The following is a 20,742-nucleotide window of genomic DNA, read 5'->3' as shown; positions in this document are numbered from 1 at the left end:
GTGGTACAGCTGGAGGTTGGTAACTAATTACGCTCCTTGCAGCTGAATGGCAAGTTTTTGTGTTTTGGTTTTGTTTTGTTTTTGAGACAGGGTCTTTGTTGCATAGGCCCGGGTGCAGTGGCACAAACAGCTCACTGCAGCCTCAAACTCCCAGGCTCAAGTGATCCTCCTGCCTCAGCCTCCCAAGTAGGTGGGATTATAGGTGTGCAACATCATGCCTGCTCATTTTTTTTTTATAGGGATGGCATCTTGCTATGTTGTTCAGGCTCATCTCAAACTCCTGGCATCAAGTTGTCAGAGGCGTTTGAACTGAAGCAACTCCATCTTGAATAAGTAAAATAAGTAAAATAAGGCTGAAACCTACTGGGCTGCATTCCCAGATGGTAAGGCATTCTAAGTCACAGGATGGAATAGGAGGTCAGCACAAGATACAGGTCATAAAGACCTTGCTGATAAAACAGGTTGCAGTAAAGAAGCCGGCCAAAACCCACCAAAACTGAGACAGCCACCAGAGTGACCTCTGGTCATCCTCACTGCTACAGTCCCACCAGTGCCATGACAGTTTACAAATGCCATGGCAACATCAGGAAGCCACCCTATATGGTCTAAAAAGGGGAGGCATGAATAATCCACCCCTTGCTTAGTACATAATCAATAAATAACCATAAAAATGGGCAACCAGCAGCCCTCGGGGCTGCTTTGCCTATGGAGTAGCCATTCTTTTATTCCTTTACTTTCCTAATAAACTTGCTTTTACCTTATAGACTTGCTCTGAATTGTTTCTTGCATGAGATCCAAGAACCTTCTATTGGGGTCTTGATCGGGACCCCTTTCCAGTAACAAAGTGATTCTTCCTCCTCAGCCTCCCAAAGTGCTGGGATGAAAGGTGTGAGTCACCATACCAGCCTGCAAGTTATTTTTGAAAAGAAATCCAAGTGGAGCATTTTCATGGCTGCCACACTTATTGAAATTTAGTGTATTTGGCTATTCCAGGCATCCCTCCAACACCAATAAGGAAGACCCTACCTGCAAGGGGTACAGAAACAAGGGGCAGAGAGAGAAATGGGGCCCCGATGGCTCACATGAGTGCATAGATCCAGCTGTGCTTGAAGCCCATCAGATTCTTGGCTCTTTTGGTTATGTGAGCCAGGAAATACTTTTTGCTTAAGCCATTTTGAGTTGAGTTTTTATTTCACAAAATTTCTGATTCCTGATTTACATACTCTCTGAGTTTCATGTTCCTTAACTGTAAGATGGGGCTCATGATTCCACTTTGCAGGGTTTGAGAGAAAGAACGACAAGTAATGTAAAGGACAAGCTGCAAAGTAGATGCCCAATAAATAGTAAATAGCATGAAAGGGAAAAGCAAAGGAGGCAAGGCAAGGTGTGGGACTCCTGGAGACTCCTCTGTGCCCAGGGCAGGCGGTGGGCTGAGTTCAGTGCTCAGCGAGGGTGGTGCCTGGCTTGGGCTGTCCAGAGTTACCCAGCTACAAAGGAGGCTGCCTCTTGAGCTGCTTTGAGCCTTTGGCTTTTCAACAATGAATGTGCCCACCCAGTGTGTTATTAGCTCTGTAGGAGGAGAAGAAAAGCACTCTTTCCAGCCAAAAATGAGGCTTCTCATACTCTTTCTCTTCATCTGGACAGTTTTGGGGGTTTTGTTGTTGTTGTTGTTGTTGTTTTATTTTATTTATTTAATTTTTTTTCGAGATGAAGTCTTGCTCTGTTGCCCAGGATGGAGTGCAGTGGCATTATCATAGCTCACTGCAGCCTCGATGTGCATGCCCGACTAATTTTATTATATTTTGTAGAGACAAAGTCTCATTATGTTTCCCAGGCTGGTCTCAAATTCCCGGGCTCAAGCGATTCTCCTGCATTGGCCTCACAAACTGTTAAGATTACGGATGTGAACCCACTGCTCCCAGCTGGACAATTATTTGTATTCATCTTTGTTACTGTTGTTATTTAAAGATGACTCCTTTGTGCAAATATATAAAATTTGTAAAAAAAAAAAAATTAAAAGAATAAACAAGGCCGGGCGCGGTGGCTCACGCTTGTAATCCCAGCACTTTGGGAGGCTGAGGCGGGTGGATCCCGAGGTCAGGAGATCGAGACCACGGTGAAACCCCGTCTCCACTAAAAATACAAAAAATTAGCCGGGCGTGGTGGCGGGCACCTGTAGTCCCAGCTACTCAGAGAGGCTGAGGCAGGAGAATGGCGTGAACCCGGGAGGCGGAGCTTGCAGTGAGCCGAGATCGCGCCACTGCACTCCAGCCTGGGTGACAGAGCGAGACTCCGTCTCAAAAAAAAAAAAAAAAAAGAATAAACAAGCGATGACCACATTTGTAGCATTGTGATGATTCCCAAAGCTTCTGGTGAAAAAACAAACAAGAAAGAACACAAACCCCTCTAATTTATAATTCAGGATCTATTTTCTTTTTCTTTTCTTTTTTTTTTTTTTGAGAGGGAGTCTTGCTCTGTCGCCCAGGCTGGCATGCAGTGGCGCAATTTTGGCTCACTGCAACCTCCGCCTCCCAGGTTCAAGTGATTCTCCTGCCTCAGCCTCCCGAGTAGCTGGGATTACAGGCATGCAGCACCATGCCTGGCTAATTTTTGTATTTTTAGTAGAGATGGGGTTTCACCATGTTGGCCAGGCTGGTCTCAAACTCCGACCTCAGGTGATCCGCCCATCTTGGCCTCCCAAAGTGCTGGTATTACAGGTACGAGCCACCACACCCAGCCTAGGATCTATTTTCTAAGATAAGTGGTTAATGTTTATATTTTAAAGATCTGCTAAGGCTCCTACTTTTCCTCTTCTCCCACCAAAAATGTAAAAGCCTTAAAAGGCTCATTGATAGGGGCTTTGTGTCCTGAATGTTAACGGTGACAGGTGCAGAGGTGAAGGCTACATCTCATTTCTCCCAATCTCTGGGGGAAGCTCAGGTCCTAATTACAAGACAGAACAAAAAGTGGCTTTGAATAGCCATTTTGGTTCATTCATCAAGTACTTAATACTTATTATTAAAGAACCTCCTGACAGGTCTAATTGCATATTGTGAGATTAGAAGCATCTGCAGTCATTTTAATAGCAAGCATGAAAGATCTTGAGCAAAGTTAGAAACAGGATCAAAAACCAGTGAAAAGTGGACTCTCTGGCACCCATCCTGGTTCTTTCTTTCTGTCTTCAGGTCAAGGATAGATGACCTACACAGATCCTTCTCATTTTTCTCCAGGTCAGTGGGACCCCAAAGGCCCATCTCTCTGTCACTTCCTCTGTGGACCTCTCCCAGCATGCCCTGATGGAATTATTGTTTCATTTGAGTACCTATGAAAGCCAGTATAAACTTTTACTTCCTGGGATACATGCCCTTATTTAGTCCCCTCCCATACTGACTGGGGTGACCTGTGTAACTAATAGGATATTGCAAAAATGACAGAGTGTGAGTTTTGAAGTTCAGTTATAAAAGACGTTGTGGATTCCCTCCCATTCTCTGATGGAAAATGTGCCCTGTAGAAGAACAGTTGCTATGTTAAAAGGATACTTAAGCAGTCCTATGGGGAAGCCCACACTGTAAGTAACTGAGGCCACATGACCTCAGCCAGTGTAGTGGTTTTAAAAGATGTCCACACATTCTTTGACATGTCTCCCTTTAAGAAGTGTAGTTTAGGCCAGGCGCGGTGGCTCACGCTTGTAATCCCAGCACTTTGGGAGGCCGAGGCGGGCGGATCACGAGGTCAGGAGATCGAGACCACGGTGAAACCCCGTCTCTACTAAAAATACAAAAAATTAGTCGGGCGTGGTGGCGGACGCCTGTAGTCCCAGCTACTCGGAGAGGCTGAGGCAGGAGAATGGCGTGAACCCGGGAGGCGGAGCTTGCAGTGAGCCGAGATTGCGCCACTGCACTCCAGCCTGGGCGACAGAGCGAGACTCCGTCTCAAAAAAAAAAAAAAAAAAAAAAGAAGTGTAGTTTAAACCACGCGCCTGTAATCCCAGCATTTTGGAAGGCTGAGGTGCGTGGATTGCTTGAGCTTGAGTTCGAGACCAGCCTGGGCAACATGGCGAGACCCCATCTCTACCAAAACCCAGCCAACCAGACAAAAAACAAAAATCAGCTGGGCATGGTGTCTCAGGCCTGTAGTCTCAGCTGGAGGGATGGGGTTGGGGCGGGGGGCTGAGGTGGGAAGATCACTTGAGCCTGGGAGATTAAGGCTGCAGTGAGCTGACATCATGTCACTGCACTCCAGCCACGGCAACAGAGTGAGATCCCGTCTCAAAAAAAAAAAAGGCCAGGCGTGGTGGCTCACGCTTGTAATCCCAGCACTTTGGGAGGCCGAGGCGGGCGGATCACAAGGTCAGGAGATCAAGACCACGGTGAAACCCCGTCTCTACTAAAAATACAAAAAATTAGCCGGGCGTGGTGGCGGGCGCCTGTAGTTCCAGCTACTTGGAGAGGCTGAGGCAGGAGAATGGCGTGAACACGGGAGGCGGAGCTTGCAGTGAGCCGAGATCGCGCCACTGTACTCCAGCCTGGGCGACAGAGCGAGACTCCGTCTCAAAAAAAAAAAAAAAAAGCCAGCATGGCGGCTCATGCCTGTAATCCCAGAGGCCGTGGGGGGAGGGGTGGATCACCTGAGGTCAGGAGTTCAAGACCAGCCTGGCCAACATGGTGAAACCCCATCTCTACTAAAAATACAACAATTATCCAGGTGTGGTGGCAGGCACCTGTAATTCCAGTTACTCAGGAGGTTGAGACAGGAGAATCACTTGAACCTGGGAGGCAGAGGTTGCAGTGAGCTGAGACCATGCTATTGCACTCCAGCCTGGGCAAAATAGCGAGACTCTGTCTCAAAAAAAAAAAAAAAAAAAAGTGGAGTTTAATTTTCTCCTTTCCTTGAATGTGGACCGAACTTGTTGACTCACTTCTAACAAATAGAATATAGCAGACATGATGGTTTGTGACTTTTGGGACCTGGTTATGAAAGTAATTGCAACCTTACTCTCAGCCTTTTTTGTTTGTTTGTTTGGTTGGTTGGTTGGGGGAGCCTGCGGACTGGGACAGGCTCTTGCTCTGTCACCCAGGCTGGAGTGCAGTGGCACGATCACATCTCACTGCAGCCTCAACCTCCCAGGTTCAAGTGATCCTCCTGTCTCAGCCTCCCAAGTAGCTGGGGCTACAGGCATGCACTACCATGCCCAGCTAATTTTTTTTGTCTTTTCTTTTTCTTTTTTTTTTTTTTTTTTTTTGCAGAGAAAGGGTTTCACTGTGTTGCCCAGGGTGGTCTTCAACTCCTGGGCTGAAACGATCCACCTTCCTGGGCCTCCCAAAGTGGGCCACTCTCTTGAATCACTTCATCTGGGAGGGAAGTCAGCTGACATGTCACAAGGACATTATGGCATCCCTATAGATAGGTCCATGCGGCAAGGGATGAGGCCACTTGCCAATAGCCAGGGGCCGGTGCCATCTTGGAAGCACATCCCCTAGTTCCTGTCAAGCCTTCAGATGCTCAGCCCTGGCCAACAGCACGATTACAACTCCCTTCTGAGAGACTCTGGGCCAGAACCACTGAATTAAGCTGCTCCTAATAATCATTTAATTTTTTTAATTAGGCCTTTAAAATATGTATATATGGTTTAATCTTATTAGCTAAATTAAGGAATTAAAATTTGTTTCATTTATTTTTCACCCAAGTGTGGCAAAACAAACTTTATCATTTTTGTTTTTTTCAGTATTTTGTTGTTGTGTTGTTTTGATTGAGACAGGGTCTCACTCTGTCATCAAGGCTGGAGTGCAGTGGCACAGTCACAGCTCACTGTAGCCTCGACCTCCCTGGCTCAGACGATTCTCCCATGTCAGCCTCTTGAGTAGCTGGGACTACAGGTGTGTGCCATCATGCCTGGCTAATTTTTGTTGAGATGGGGTTTCCTCATGTTGCTCAGGCTGGTCTTGAGCTCCTGAGCTCAATCTGCCCACCTCGGTCTCCCAAAATGCGGGGATTACAGGCGTAAGCCACGGTGCCTGGCCACATTTTTGTTTTTTCGAGAAAGCCAAAAGGTACAGCCAAGAGCTCAGGGCCGGGCACGGTGGCTCATGTCTGTAATCCCAGCACTTTGGGAGGCCAAGGTGGGTGGATCACCTAAGGTCAGAAGTTCGAGACCAGCCTGGCTAACATGGCGAAATCCTGTCTCTACTGAAAATACAAAAATTAGCCGGGCGTGTTGGCGGACGCCTGCAGTCCCAGCTACTCAGGAGGCTGAGGCAGGAAAATGGCGTGAACCTGGGAGGCGGAGCTTGCAGTGAGCCGGAATTGCGCCACTGCACTCCAGTCTGGGCAACAGAGCCAGACTCTGTCTCAAAAAGAAAAACAACAACAACAACAACAACCACCACCACCAAAGAAATAAATTCAAAACCAAAATAATATTTTAAAACAAAGATTGCTAAAGAGAAAACAGAAACATAGGGCAGCTCCTTTGGAAAACAGGCAGTTCTTTACAAATTGAAACATAGAAGCTGGGCGCGGTGGCTCACGCCTGTTATCCCAGCACTTTGTTAGGCCGAGGCGGGTGGATCACTTGAGGTCAGGAGTTTGAGACTAGCCTGACCAACATGGTAAAACTTCGTCTCTGCTAAAATAACACAAGCATTAGCCGGGTGTTGCGGCGGGCTCCTGTAATCCTAGCTACTCGAGAGGCTGAGGCAGGATAATCGCTTGAACCTGGGAGGGGTAGGTTGCAGTGAGCCGAGATAGCGCCACTGCACTCCAGTCTGGAAAAAAATAAAAATAAATAAACATAGTGTTACCGTATATCCCACAATTTCAATACTAAGAATATGCTCATAAGAAAAGTATACATAGCCGGGCGCGGTGGCTCACGCTTGTAATCCCAGCACTTTGGGAGGCCGAGGCGGGCGGATCACGAGGTCAGGAGATCGAGACCACGGTGAAACCCCGTCTCTACTAAAAATACAAAAAGTTAGCCGGGCGTGGTGGCGGGCGCCTGTAGTCCCAGCTACTCGGAGAGGCTGAGGCAGGAGAATGGCGTGAACCCAGGAGGCGGAGCTTGCAGTGAGCCGAGATTGTGCCACTGCACTCCAGCCTGGGCGACAGAGCGAGACTCCGTCTCAAAAAAAAAAAAAAAAAAGAAAAGAAAAGTATACATATGAATGTTGATAGCAGAATTATTTATAACGGTTAAAAAGTGGCCACGCTCAGAGCTGCGGACCGACCGAGCGCCCGCGCATGCCCTTCTCCGACAGCCGCGGGGCGCTGAAGCTGCGCTTCCCGGCGCAGGACGAGTTTCCCGACCTGAGCGGCCACCAAGACCCAGTGGCCGAGGCGCTGCCCCAGCTGAATGCGGAACTGCGCGCCAGGGGTGGCTTCGCGCTGGAGGCGTCATCCAGACCCGCGTGGACAGCCCGGGCCACCCGTACTCAGGGCCGTGGGCCGCGTGGCGGCCGACGAAGAGTCCTACGACTTGTTCAAGGATCTCTTCGGCCCCATCCTTGAGGACCCGCACGGCACTACAAGCCCAGCGATGAGCACAAGACCCAGCTTAACCCCGACAACCTGCCGGGCGGCGGCCACCTGGCCCCCAGCTGTGCTGAGCTCGCGGTGCGCACGGCCTCGACTTCTGCCTCCCCTGGGACCCGCGGTGGACGCCCTAGAGACTGGTCGGCGACCTGGCGGGCCCGGACGACGCGTCCAAGAGCAGGACCTACGCAGAGCAGCAACAGCAGCTCCTCGACAGCCACCTCCTCTTCCACGAGCCCGTACCGCCCGTGCTCCTGGCCTCGGGCATGGCCCAACTCCCGCGGCATCTGGCACAAGGACAGTAAGGCCTTCCTGGTGTGGGGCGGCGACAAGGACCACCTGCGGGCCATCTCTGTGCAACAGGGGGGCAACACGAAGGAGGCGTTTACTGCTTCTGCCCCGGCCTCTCCTGGTTTGAAACTTCAAGTCTAGGAACGACGAGTTCATGTGGAACCCTCACCTGGGCTCCATACTCACCTGCCCTCCCAACCTGGGCACAGGGCTGCAGGGGCAAGTGTGCACATCAGGCTGCCCCACCTGGGCAAGCACTTCTCGGAGGTGCTTAAGAGGCTGTGACTTCAGGCTGGGCGCGGTGGCTCATGCCTGTAATCCCAGCACTTTGGGAGGCCGAGGCGGGCAGATCACTTGAAGTCAAGGAGTTCAAGACCAGCCTGGCCAACATGGTGACACCACCGTCTGTACTAAAAATACAAAAATTAGCCGGGCGTGGTGGCGGATGTCTGTAATCCCAGCTACTCGGGAGGGTGAGACTCGAGAATCGCTTGAACCTGGGAGGCAGAGGTTGCAGTGAGCTGAGATCACGCCACTACACTCCAGCCTGGGCAATAGTGCAAGACTGTCTCAAAAAAAAAAAAAAAAAAGAGGCTGTGGCTGGGTCCAGTGGCTCACGCCTGTAATCCCAGCACTTTGGGAGGCCGAGGCAGGCGGATCACCTGAGGTCGGGAGTTCGAGACCAGCCTGACCACCGTGGAGAAACCCCCATCTCTACTAAAGATGTGAAAAATTAGCCAGGCGTGGTGGCGCATGCCTGTAATCCCAGCTACTCCGGAGGCTGAGGCAGAAGAAGGGCATGAACCTGGGAGGTGGAGGTTGCAGTGACCCGAGATCGTGCCATTGCACTCCAGCCTGGGCAACAAGAGCGTAACTCCGTCTCAAAAACAAAAAACAAAAAATGGTCAGGTGTGGTGGCTCACGCCTGTAATCTCAAAACTTTGGGATGCCGAGGCGGGCAGATCACGAGGTTAAGAGATCAAGATGATCCTGACCAACATGGTGAAACTGCATCTCTACTAAAAATATAAAAATTAGCTGTGCACGGTGGCACGCGCCTGTACTCCCAGCTACACCAGAGGCTGAGGCAGAAGAATCGCTTGAACCCAGGAGGCGGAGGTTGCAGTGAGCCGAGATAGTGCCACTGAACTCCAGCCTGGCTACAGAGGGAGACTCTGTCTCAAAAAAAGGAAAAAAAAAGAGGCTGTGACTTCAGAAGCGAGGGACAGACGGTGTGGACGTGGCCGCGGTGGGTGGGGTCTTCAGCGTCTCCAACACTGACCTCCAGGGCTTCCCGGAGGTGGAGCTGGTGCAGATGCGGGTGGGCGTCACCTCGCCAACATGGTGAAATCTCACCTCTACTAAAAAATCAAAAAAATTAGCCGGGCATGGTGGTGCGCGCCTGTAGTCCCAGCTACTCGGGAGGCTGAAGCAAGACAATCGCTTGAACCCAGGAGGCAGAGGTTGTAGTGAGCCGAGATGGTGCCGCTGCACTCCAGCCTGGGTGACAGAGCAAGACTCTGTCTCAAAAAAAAAAATAATAATAATAGAAAAAAGGAAGCTAGCAAAGTATTTTTCTTTTTTTTTTCTTTTTTTTTATTTATTTTTTATTTTTTATTTTTTTTTATTAATTTTTTTTGCATACAAAAACAATAAACATTTTCTAAAAATACATACAAACAAAAAGATGCGTATCAAACATATTAGGAAGGTTGCACATGGGAAGTCGGGGAATAGAAATGGGGGGTGGGAGTTAAAATAAATGAGAGAGGGACTTTATATGGATCAGTGATAATAACTCAATCCTCTATTTGACAAAGAAGAGGGAGAAGGAAGAAGAAGAAAAAGAAAGTGGGATAAAGGATCAGAAAGGGAGGAAAATAGAAAAAATTAGAGTATGACTCCAGGGTAGACCTGTTTTGTTGTCATTGAGTTGGTTGGTTGGTTTGTCTGTTGTATTCTTCATGTTTCGCCAAGTTGGCCAGACTGGTCTCGAACTCCTAGCCCGAAGTGATCAACCCGCCTCACCCCCCAGAGTGCCGGGACCACAGGCGTGAGCCACCACGTCCAGCCCCCACATTGCTTCTGGCCTCCGTGGTAGACCTCCCAGACGGAGTGGCCAGGCAGAGGAGCTCCTCACTTCTACCCAGACACGGGGCGGCCGGGCAGAGGAGCTCCTCACTTCCCAGACGGGGCGGCCAGGCAGAGACGCTCCTCACTTCTTCCCAGACGATAGGTGGCCGGGCAGAGGCGCTCCTCACTTCCCAGACGATGGGTGGCCGGGCAGAGGCGCTCCTCACCTCCCAGACGATGGGTGGCCGGGCAGAGGCGCTCCTCACCTCCCAGACGATGGGTGGCCGGGCAGAGGCGCTCCTCACCTCCCAGACGAGGCGGCCGGGCAGAGGCGCTCCTCACTTCTTCCCGGACGGGGCGGCCGGGCAGAGGCGCTCCTCACTTCTTCCCGGACGGGGCGCCCGGGCAGAGGCGCTCCTCACTTCTTCCCGGACGGGGCGCCCGGGCAGAGGCGCTCCTCACTTCTTCCCGGACGGGGCGGCCGGGCAGAGGCGCTCCTCACTTCTTCCCGGACGGGGCACCCGGGTAGAGGCGCTCCTCACTTCTTCCCGGACGGGGCGGCCGGGCAGAGGCGCTCCTCACCTCCCAGACGATGGGTGGCCGGGCAGAGGCGCTGCTCACTTCCCAGACGATGGGTGGCCCGGCAGAGGCACTCCTCACTTCCCAGACGGGGCGGCCGGGCAGAGGCGCTCCTCACTTCCCAGATGATGGGTGGCCGGGCAGAGGCGCTCCTCACCTCCCAGATGGGGCGGCCGGGCAGAGGCGCTCCTCACTTCTTCCCGGACGGGGCGCCCGGGCAGAGGCGCTCCTCATTTCTTCCCAGACGGGGCGGCCGGGCAGAGGCGCTCCTCACTTCCCAGACGGGGCGGCCGGGCAGAGGCGCTCCTCACTTCTTCCCAGACGGGGCGCCCAGGCAGAGGCGCTCCTCACTTCTTCCCGGACGGGGCGCCCGGGCAGAGGCGCTCCTCATTTCTTCCCAGACGGGGCGGCCGGGCAGAGGCGCTTCTCACTTCCCAGATGATGGGTGGCCGGGCAGAGGCGCTCCTCACTTCCCAGACGGGGCGGCCGGGCAGAGGCGCTCCTCACTTCTTCCCGGACGGGGCGGCCGGGCAGAGGCGCTCCTCACTTCTTCCCGGACGGGGCGGCCGGGCAGAGGCGCTCCTCACCTCCCAGACGATGGGTGGCCGGGCAGAGGTGCTCCTCACTTCCCAGACGGGGTGGCCGGGCAGAGGCGCTCCTCACTTCCCAGACGGTGGGTGGCCGGGCAGAGGCGCTCCTCACTTCCCAGACGGTGGGTGGCCGGGCAGAGGCGCTCCTCACTTCCCAGACGGGGCAGCCGGGCAGAGGCGCTCCTCACTTCCCAGACGATGGGTGGCCGGGCAGAGGCGCTCCTCACTTCCCAGACGGGGTGGCCGGGCAGAGGCGCTCCTCACTTCCCAGACGGGGTGGCCGGGCAGAGGCGCTCCTCACTTCCCAGACGGGGTGGCCGGGCAGAGGCGCTCCTCACTTCCCAGACGGGGCGGCCGGGCAGAGGCGCTCCTCACTTCTTCCCGGACGGGGCGGCCGGGCAGAGGCGCTCCTCACTTCTTCCCAGACGGGGCGGCCGGGCAGAGGCGCTCCTCACTTCTTCCCGGACGGGGCGGCCGGGCAGAGGCGCTCCTCACTTCTTCCCGGACGGGGCGGCCGGGCAGAGGCGCTCCTCACCTCCCAGACGATGGGTGGCTGGGCAGAGGCGCTCCTCACTTCCCAGACGATGGGTGGCCGGGCAGAGGCGCTCCTCACTTCCCAGACGGTAGGTGGCCGGGCAGAGGCGCTCCTCACTTCCCAGACGGGGCGGCCGGGCAGAGGCGCTCCCCACCTCCCAGATGGGGCGGCGGCCGGGCAGGGGCTGCAATCCCAGCACCCTGGTAGGCCAAGGTAGGCGGTTGGGGGGCGGGGGCTGCCGCGAGGCCAGACCACACCACTGCACTCCAGCCCGGGCAACACCGAGCACTGGGTGAGCGAGACTCCGTCTGCAGTCCCAGTACCTCGGGAGGCTGAGGCGGGCCGAGCACTGGGCGTGAGGAGCTGGCGACCAGCGTGGCCAAGATGGCGAACACGTGCCTGCAGGGAAAGGAGAAAAGGCAGGCAGCGGTGGCGCGCGCTGGCAGTCCCAGGCAGTCCGCGGCGTGGGCAGCAGCAAGCCGAGTAGATTGCAGCGTGGGCCAGAGAGGGAAAAGAGAAAGAAAGAAAGAAAGAAAGGAAGGAAGGAAGGAAGGAAGGAAGGAAGGAAGGAAGGAAGGAAGGAAGGGCAAAGTATTTTTCATTGCAACATAATACATGCTGAGATATTGCTAAGATGTGCATTTTGAACTTGAAGGTGATACAAAGAAAACAACTGTTTTCCTGCTTCTTTGGTCACAAACACAACTGGCTCTGATATTGTCAACAAATGTGGTGTGGAGCTTTAGAACTGTGGAGAAGTATGTTTGGATGGCACAGCTGCAACATAAAATACCCTGGAGTAGGTAACCAGTTTAAGGAGCAAAGATCAAAATGTGAGTGAAAACAATGATTCTTTCCTTAACAAAGTCAGCTGAAATAAACAGTGCACTTAGGCATATAGTAAAAATTGTGAATTATGTAAAAGTGAATGCACTAAATTTGAGATTATTCTTTTTGTTAGGTGATAATATGGAAGGTGATCATAAACAATTGTTATTGTATGCCATAGTAGCTTGTAGCAAGTCCTGATATCTTTCTTATTTATGAATCATTATTATTCATGGATGCTGTATTTGCAAATTAGCCTACTCACTAAAATTTATTTGTAATCCCAAAAGCAATACTTGAAGTGCTTTTGCGGTCATTCGTGGACATGTTCAGAGTGGTAAAAAAATTGTGTTGACTGACACTCCCATTCCCAGCAGTGGTCAAAGTTGACGCTTTGCTTTTTGTTTTGGCTCTCATACTGTAAACAAATGTCCCATTCTGTGGTCTATTTAGTGACACTTTGGGTGGGGGGGTGTTGTTAGTGATTTTGCTGTTTAAAATGGCCTCCAAGGAATCGCGAGAACCCCAGAGGCGGAGGTTGCAGTAGGCAGAGATGGCACCGTTGCACTCCAGCCTGGGGAACAAGAGTAAGACTCCATTTAAAAAAAAAAAACAAAAAAACCAAACAAAAACGCCTCCAAGCACAATACAGCAGTGCTGCCTCGTGTTCCAAAGTGCGAGAAGTCTGATGTGCTTTACAGAAAAAATACATGTGTTGGAGAAGCTTCAGGCACAAATTGTAGTGCTGCTGGCCATGAGTTCAATGTTAATGAATGAAGAATATATATTGACTAACGTGTTTTTAAACAGAAGTACACATAGACTAAGGTTCTGGATTAATCTCTTGAGAAAAACGTGACCAGAGGCTTGCAGGAAACGAATCCCGCATATTCCCTGGGAGCAATGGTCAGAATTTGCTAATTTGGTGTTCGCAGTGACTTTCTAAAATGTAACTACTGCAAATAACAAGAATCAACTGCATGTCTTTGTGTAGCTCTCTTCCACCAGGCCAGTGAATATGGCCTGGCCCTGTGTTACTAATAGAACTCAGTGGGAGCAATTCTCCAGGACTTTTTTTTTTTTTTTGAGATGGAGTTTTGCTCTTGTTGTCCAGGCTGAAGTGCAGTGGTGTGATCTCGGCTCACTGCAACCTCCACCTCCTGGGTTCAAGCAATTCTCCTGCCTCAGCCTCCCAAGTAGCTGGGATTACAGGCACGCCCCACCACGCCTGGCTAATTTTTTGTATTTTTAGTAAAGATGGGGTTTTGCCATGTTGGCCAGGCTGTTATCAGGCTCCCAGCCTCCCAAAGTGCTGGGATTACAGGTGTGAGCCACCACACCTGGCCGATTCTCCATGACTTCTGAGCCCATAAAAGCCTTGCAGCTTCCACCCTGGTCTCTGGAATACTTGTTATTAGAGCCCTGAACTGCCACATAAGAGGTATGACTGTGTAAAAGGAGAAACCATATGGCAAGGCCCTAAGTCTATGTGGAGAGGGAGAGGAGCCCTGTTGATTCCATTCTGCCAAGATATTGGGTATGTGAGTGAAGTCAGTCTAGCCAAGAGATCAGAGACTGCCTTCCTCCATGCATGCGGTTTGTTTCTGGACACTCAACTCTATTCCACTGATCTGTATGTCTATCCTTCTGCTAGTACTGCACTGGCTTGTTAGATTTGTAGGTTTAAAATCTGTAAGTGTGAGTCTTCCAGGTTTGCTCTTCTCTTTCAAGATTGTTTCATTATTCTATTTCAAGGTTGTTCAGGGAAAAAATTCAGAGTCCCTGTAATTTCTATATGAGTTTTAGGATCATTTTGTCAATTTCTGCAGAGAAACCAGTTGGATTTTTATAGGGATTATGTTCATCAGCAGATCAATTTGGGGAATATTGCCATTTTAATATTAAGACCTCCAATCCAGGAACATAGGATATCTTTTTTTAATACGTTAAAAAAACAAAACAAAACAAAACAAAACAAAACAAAACAAAGCAAAACTAGAGACAGTCTCGCTATGTTGCCCAGGCTGGTCTCGAACTTCTTGGCTCAATTGATCCACCCACCTCAGCCTCCCAAAGTGCTGGGATTACAGGCATGAGCCACCACACCCAGCCAGGACATCTTTTCATGTACTTAGATCTTTAATTCCTTTCAACAGTGTCTTGTAGTTTTCAGAGTATAAGTTTTACACGTTTTTGTTTTACTCCTGAGTATTTTATTCTTTTTGATGATATTATAAATTGAATTAATTTCATTATCATATTGTTGAGTCGATATTTATATATTGTGTCCTACAACTTTGCTGAACTCATTTATTCATTCTAATAATAGGTTGACTTCTTAGGATTTTCTACATATAAGACAATGTCATCTGCAAATAGAGATAGTTTTGCTTCTTCCTTTTCAATCTGGATACCTGATTTCATTTTCTTGTCTAACTGCCCTGGCCAGAACTTCCAGTATAATTTTGAGATATCAACTTTTTTTTTTTTCTGAAATGGGGTCTCGCTGCATTGTGCAGGCTGGTCTGAAACTCCTGGGCTTAAGTGATCCTCCTGCCTCAGCCTCCTGAGTAGCTGGAATTATGAGCATGTGCCCAGCTTAGTGCCAACTTTTTTTTTTTTTTAGACGGAGTCTGTCACCATGCTGGGGTGCAGGGGCGCGATCTTGGCTCACTGCAACCTCCGTCTCTCAGGTTTAAGCGATTCTCCTGCCTCAGTCTCCCAAGTAGCTGGGACTACAGGCACGTGCCACCATTCCCAGCTAATTTTTGTATTTTTAGTAGAGACAGGGTTTCACCATGTTGGCCAGGCTGGCCTCGATCTCTTGACCTCATGATCCGCCTGCCTCAGCCTCCTAAAGTGCTGGGATTACAGGGGTGAGCCACTGTGCCTGGCCGAGTGCCAACTTTTAAACACAAGGATTGGTCAATCAGATGTGCTAATTTTTCTAATATCTTCAGAATTTTAATGATCCTAATATTTTACTTCTTTTTTTTTTTCCTGAGACTGAGTATTGCTCTGTCACCCAGGCTAGAGTGCAATGGTGTGATCTCGGCTCACTGCAACCTCTGTTTCCCAGGTTCAAGTGATTGTCCTGCCTCAGCCTGGGATTACAGGCGTGTGCCACCACAGCTGGCTAATTTCCATATTTTTAGTAGAGACGGAGTTTCACCATGTTGGCTAGGCTGTTCTTGAACTCCCGACCTCAGGTGATCTGCCCACCTTGGCTTCCCAAAGTGTTGGGATTACAGGTATGAGCCACTGCACCCAGCCTACTTCTTTTCTAATTTGGATGCCTCTGATTTCTTTTTCTTGCCTAATTTCCTCTGGCTAGAACTTCTAATACTATGTGGAATAGAAGTGAAACCAGGCAACCTTGTCTTGTTCCTGATCTTAAGGGAAAAGCTTTCAGCCTTTCACTATTGAATATGATGTTGGCTGTGGGTCTTTCATATATGGCCTTTAACATGTTGAGGAAGTTTCCTTGTATTCCTAGTTTATTGAATATTTTTTCTTTTTAATTGTGATAAAATATACATAACATGAAATTTACCATTTTAGCCATTTAAAAATGTACAGTTTAGTGTCATTAAGTACATTGACATTGTTGTGCAACCATCACCAGCATCCATTGCCAGAACGTTTTCATCATCCCATACTGAAACTCCATACCCATTAAACAATAATGCCCCCTTCCCTCCTTCCTCTAGGCCCTGACAACCACTGTTCTACTTTCAGTTTCTATGAATTTCATGATGCTAGGTCTCTCATCTAAGTAGAATCATACAATATTTGTTATTTTGTGTCTGAATTATTTCACTTAGCATCCTGTCTTCGAGGTTCATCCATGTTGTGGTGTCAGAATTTCCTTTCTTTTTATGGCTAAATAATATTTTGTTGTATGCACAGTCATGAGTCACTTAACGATGGGGAAATGTTCTGAGAAACATGTCATTAGGTGAGTTCATCATTGTGTGAGCATCATAGAGTATACTTACACAAGCCTGGATGGTATGGCCTACCATACACCTAGGCTATGTGGCGTAGCCTATTGCTCCTAGGCTACAAACCTGCATAGCATGTTACTATATTGAATATTGTAGGTGATTGTAACACAATGGTATTTGTGTATCTAAACACAGTAAAAATATGGTATTATAATCTCATGGGACCACTGTTGAATGTGTAGTCTGGAATGATGTTATATGGTGCATGACTGTACGTAACATGTTTTGTTTATTCATTCATCTGTGAATGGGCATTTGGGTTGTTTCTACCTTTTGGCTGTTGTGAATAATGCTGCTGCGAACATTGGCATACAAATATTTGCTTGAATACTGGCTTTCAATTCTTTTGTGCATATGCTTAGAAGTGGAATTGCTAGATCAAATGGTAATTCTTTTTTTTTTTTTTTTTGAGATGGAGTCTTGCTGTGTCACCCAAGCTGGAGTGCAATGGCACGATCTTGGCTCACTGCAACCTCTGCCTCCTGGGTTAAAGTGATTCTCATGCCTCAGCCTCCCAAGTAGCTGGGATTACAGGCACATGCCACCATGCCTGGCTAATTTTTGTATTTTTAGTAGAGACGGGGTTTCACCATGTTGGCCAGGCTTCTTGAACTCCTGAACTCAAGTAATCTGTCTGCCTCTGCCTCCCAAAGTGTTGGGATTACAGGCATGAGCCACCACACCAGGCCTCAAATAGTAATTCTATGTTTAATTTTTTTAGGAACCTCCAGGCTGCATTTCCACAACAACTGCACCATTTACATTCCCACAAGGGTTGCATTTTCTCCATATCCATATCAACATTTGTTTTCTGTTATTGAGTGTTTTTATCATGAAAGGGTGTTGAATTTTGTCAAATGCCTTTTCTGCATCAATCAAAATAGTCATTTCATTAGCTGGTCGTGGTGGTGCACACCTGTAATCCCAGCTACTTGGGAGTCTGAGGAAGCAGGATCACTTGAGCCCAAGAGGCAGAGGTTGCAGTGAACCGAGATCGAGCCACTGCACTCCAGCTTGGGTGACAGAGTGAGACCCTGTCTCAAAAAGTTCATGTCGTTTTCCCTTTCATTCTATTAATGTGGTATATTACATTGATCGATTTTTGTATGTTTAATCATTCCTGAATTACAGAAATAAATCCTCCTTGATCATGATGTATAATTCCTTTAAACTGTGCTGAAGATGGTTTGCTAGTATTCTGTGCAGGATTTTCGGATCTTCAAATTTTAGTGCAAGTAACGAAGGCAGCATATTTTTCCCTGGTAATTATGATTGAGGGATGCAAATTTAAGTTAGAAACTTGGAAGAACAGATATTTTACATATTATTATAATATGTTCCATGTTTTTACAGTAATTACTAAAGAGGCAGTGAACCTGACATTGCACCTCTGTGAATGGTATAATTAAACATTTTACAAATGTGATAGGACAGTTGGAATTTTATTTTCCCTCAAAAGAAAATTCCTGCATGGAAAAATCATAGATCTGAAATCCATTTTTCCACTGAAGATAATTTAAACTGTTACACTGTGGGATAAATAGTTAACCAAGTTGTGAATGCAAAGAAAAAGTCTTGAAGGAAATTAAATGTGCCACTCCAGTGAACATGCAAATGATAAGAATGAAAAACAGCAGTACCACTGATATGAAGAAAGTTTTAGTAGTCTGGATAAAAGGTCATAATCCCTTAAGTCAAAGCCTAATCCAGATCAAGTCCCTAACTCTCTTCAATTCTACAGAAGACTACAGAAGAAAAGTTTGAAGCTAGCAGAGGCTGGTTCTTGAGGTTTAAAGAAAGAAGGCAACTTGGCCAGGTGCAGTGGCTCACACCTGTAATCCTAGTACTTTGGGAGGCCAAGGAGGGCAGATCACTTGAGGTCAGGACCAGCCTGGCCAACATGGTGAAACCCCATGTTGAGACCAGCCTGGCCAACATGGTGAAACCTCATCTCTACTAAAAACACAAAAATTAGCCAGGCATGGTGGCGGGTGCCTGTAATCCCAGCTACTGGGGAGGCTGAGGCAGGAGAATTGCTTGAACTCGTCGGGGAGGTGGGTGGAGGTTGCAGTGAGCAGAGATCATGCCACTTCACTCCAGTCTGGGTGAAAGAGTGAGACTCCATCATAAAGAAAAAAAAAAGAAAGAAGCCATTTCCATAATGTAAAAGTACGAGGTGGGGAGGCAAGTGCTGATGTAGAAGCTGCAGCAAGTTATCCAAAAGATCTAGCTAATTTTATTAGTAAAGGTGGCTACATTGAAGAACAAGTTTTCATTGTAGGCAAAACAGCCTTTTACTAGAAGAATATGCTACCTAAGACTTTCATAGCTAGAGAGAAGAAGGCAATCAAGGCCTGGCTTCAAAGCTTCAATGGAGAGGCTCACTGTCTTGTTAGGGGCAAGTGCAGCTGATGACTTCAAGTTGAAGTCAGTGCTCATATACCATTCCCCAAATCCTAGGGCCCTTAAGAAACATATTAAATCTACTCTGCCTATACTCTATAAATGGAATAAAAAAGTCTGGATGACAGCAAATCTGTCATGGTTTACTAAATATTTCAAGCCCCCTGTTGAGACCTACTGCTTGGAAAAAAAGATTCTTTTCAAAATATTATTACTCATTGACAATGCACCTGGTCACCTAAGGGCTCTGATGGAGGTTTAAGAAATTAATGTTATTTTCATGCCTGCTAATCCATTCTGTAACCTATGGATTAAGGAGTAATTTCGACTTTCAAGTCTTATTATTTCAGAAATACATTTTGTAAGGTTATTGCTGCCATACATAGCAATTCCTCTGATGGATCTGGGCAAAGTCAGTTGAAAACCTTCTGGAAATGATTCACCATTTTAGATGGCATTAAGAACATTCATGACTCATGGAAGCAAGTCAAAATATAAACATTAACAGGAGCTTGGGAGGAGTTGATTACAATCCTCATGGATGACTTTGAGGAGTTCAAGACTTCAGTGGAGGATGTAATTGCAAATGCGGGACACACAGCAGGGTCTCACTCTGTTGTCCAGGCTGGAGTGCAGTGGCATGATTGTGGTTCACTACAGCCTTGACCTCCTGGGCTCAAGCATTCCTCCCACCTCAGCCTCCCAAGTAGCTGGGACTATAGATGCACATCATGCCCAGCTAAGATTTGTATTTTTTTGTGAAGATGAGGTTTCACCATGTTGCCCAGGTTGGTCTCGAACTCTTGAGCTCAAGCAATCCTCCTGCCTCAGCCTCCCAAAGTGCTGGGATTAATGTTGCAATCTCATGATAAAACTTGAACAGATGAGGAGTTACTTCTTATGAAGGAGCAAAGAAAGTGGTTTTCTGAGATGGAGTCTCCTGGGGAAGACTCTGTGAACATAGTTGAATGGCAACAAAGGATTTAGAATATTACATAACATAAATATTAGTTGATAAAGCAGTGGCAGGGTTTGAGAGGATTAACTCTTTTTTTTCTTTTTTGAGACAGGGATTTTCTCTGTCACCCAGGCTGAAGTGCAATGGTGCAATCATGGTTCACTGCAGCCTTGACCTCCTGGGCTCAGTGGATCCTCCGCCTCAACCTCTTTTTTTTTTTTTTTTTTTTGAGACGGAGTCTCGCTCTGTCGCCCAGGCTGGAGTGCAGTGGCCGCAGTCTCGGCTCACTGAAGCCTCAATCTCATAGGCTCAAGCGATCCTCCCACGTCAGCCTCTCTACTAGCTAGGACTCCAGGCATGGGCCACCACGCTCAGCTAATTTTTAAACATCTTTTACTTTTTGTAGAGATAGGGGTCTCGCTATGTTGCCCAGGGTGGTCTGGAACTCCTGGGCTCAAGAGATCCGCCCTCCTCGGCTTCCCAAAGTGCTGGGATTACAGGCGTGAGCCATTGCGCCCAGCCTCGAATAATTTAATTTTAATGTTAATTTAGTAAGTATCAGTCACGGACAGATTGGAAAAAGAAAAACAACTGATCCCTCATCTTGATAGTGAGTAGCACTGATTTACACAGCTAGGCTGTTCCTTGAAGGCTGACACTGCATTTTATTCAAATTTTCCTGACAGTGGGACTTAGGCAATTATATATTGAATAAATGAATTTTCACTCTGCTGCTGGGTCCAGTGTTCTCATAAAATGTTTATCATAATTCCTCAATGATTAGCCTTGGTAACATCTGCTTAAGTTTATTAAATGCCAGGATCCACGCTACGCCCTTCACCATTCATTCCCCAGCCTTCGCTCCCACGTTCTTTGGGGAGGGGGCGTGCCCAGCACTTCGGCCCGCCCTACCTATGCATTCGTTGGTCGAACTCGACGCCCGTTACT

At 48.4% G+C, this 20,742-nt stretch overlaps 1 pseudogene; it reads left to right on the top strand.

The window, feature by feature from the left end:
- Positions 1-7,239: 7,239 nt before the first annotated feature.
- On the top strand, positions 7,240-9,169 carry LOC129492619 (creatine kinase B-type-like; annotated as a pseudogene).
- Positions 9,170-20,742: the final 11,573 nt, after the last annotated feature.

The sequence above is a fragment of the Symphalangus syndactylus genome, chromosome 11 (genome assembly GCF_028878055.3).
Source record: "Symphalangus syndactylus isolate Jambi chromosome 11, NHGRI_mSymSyn1-v2.1_pri, whole genome shotgun sequence".
Lineage (NCBI taxonomy): Eukaryota > Metazoa > Chordata > Mammalia > Primates > Hylobatidae > Symphalangus > Symphalangus syndactylus.
The sequence above is the reverse complement of the archived record's forward strand: the minus strand, read 5'-3'. Positions and strand labels throughout refer to the sequence as shown.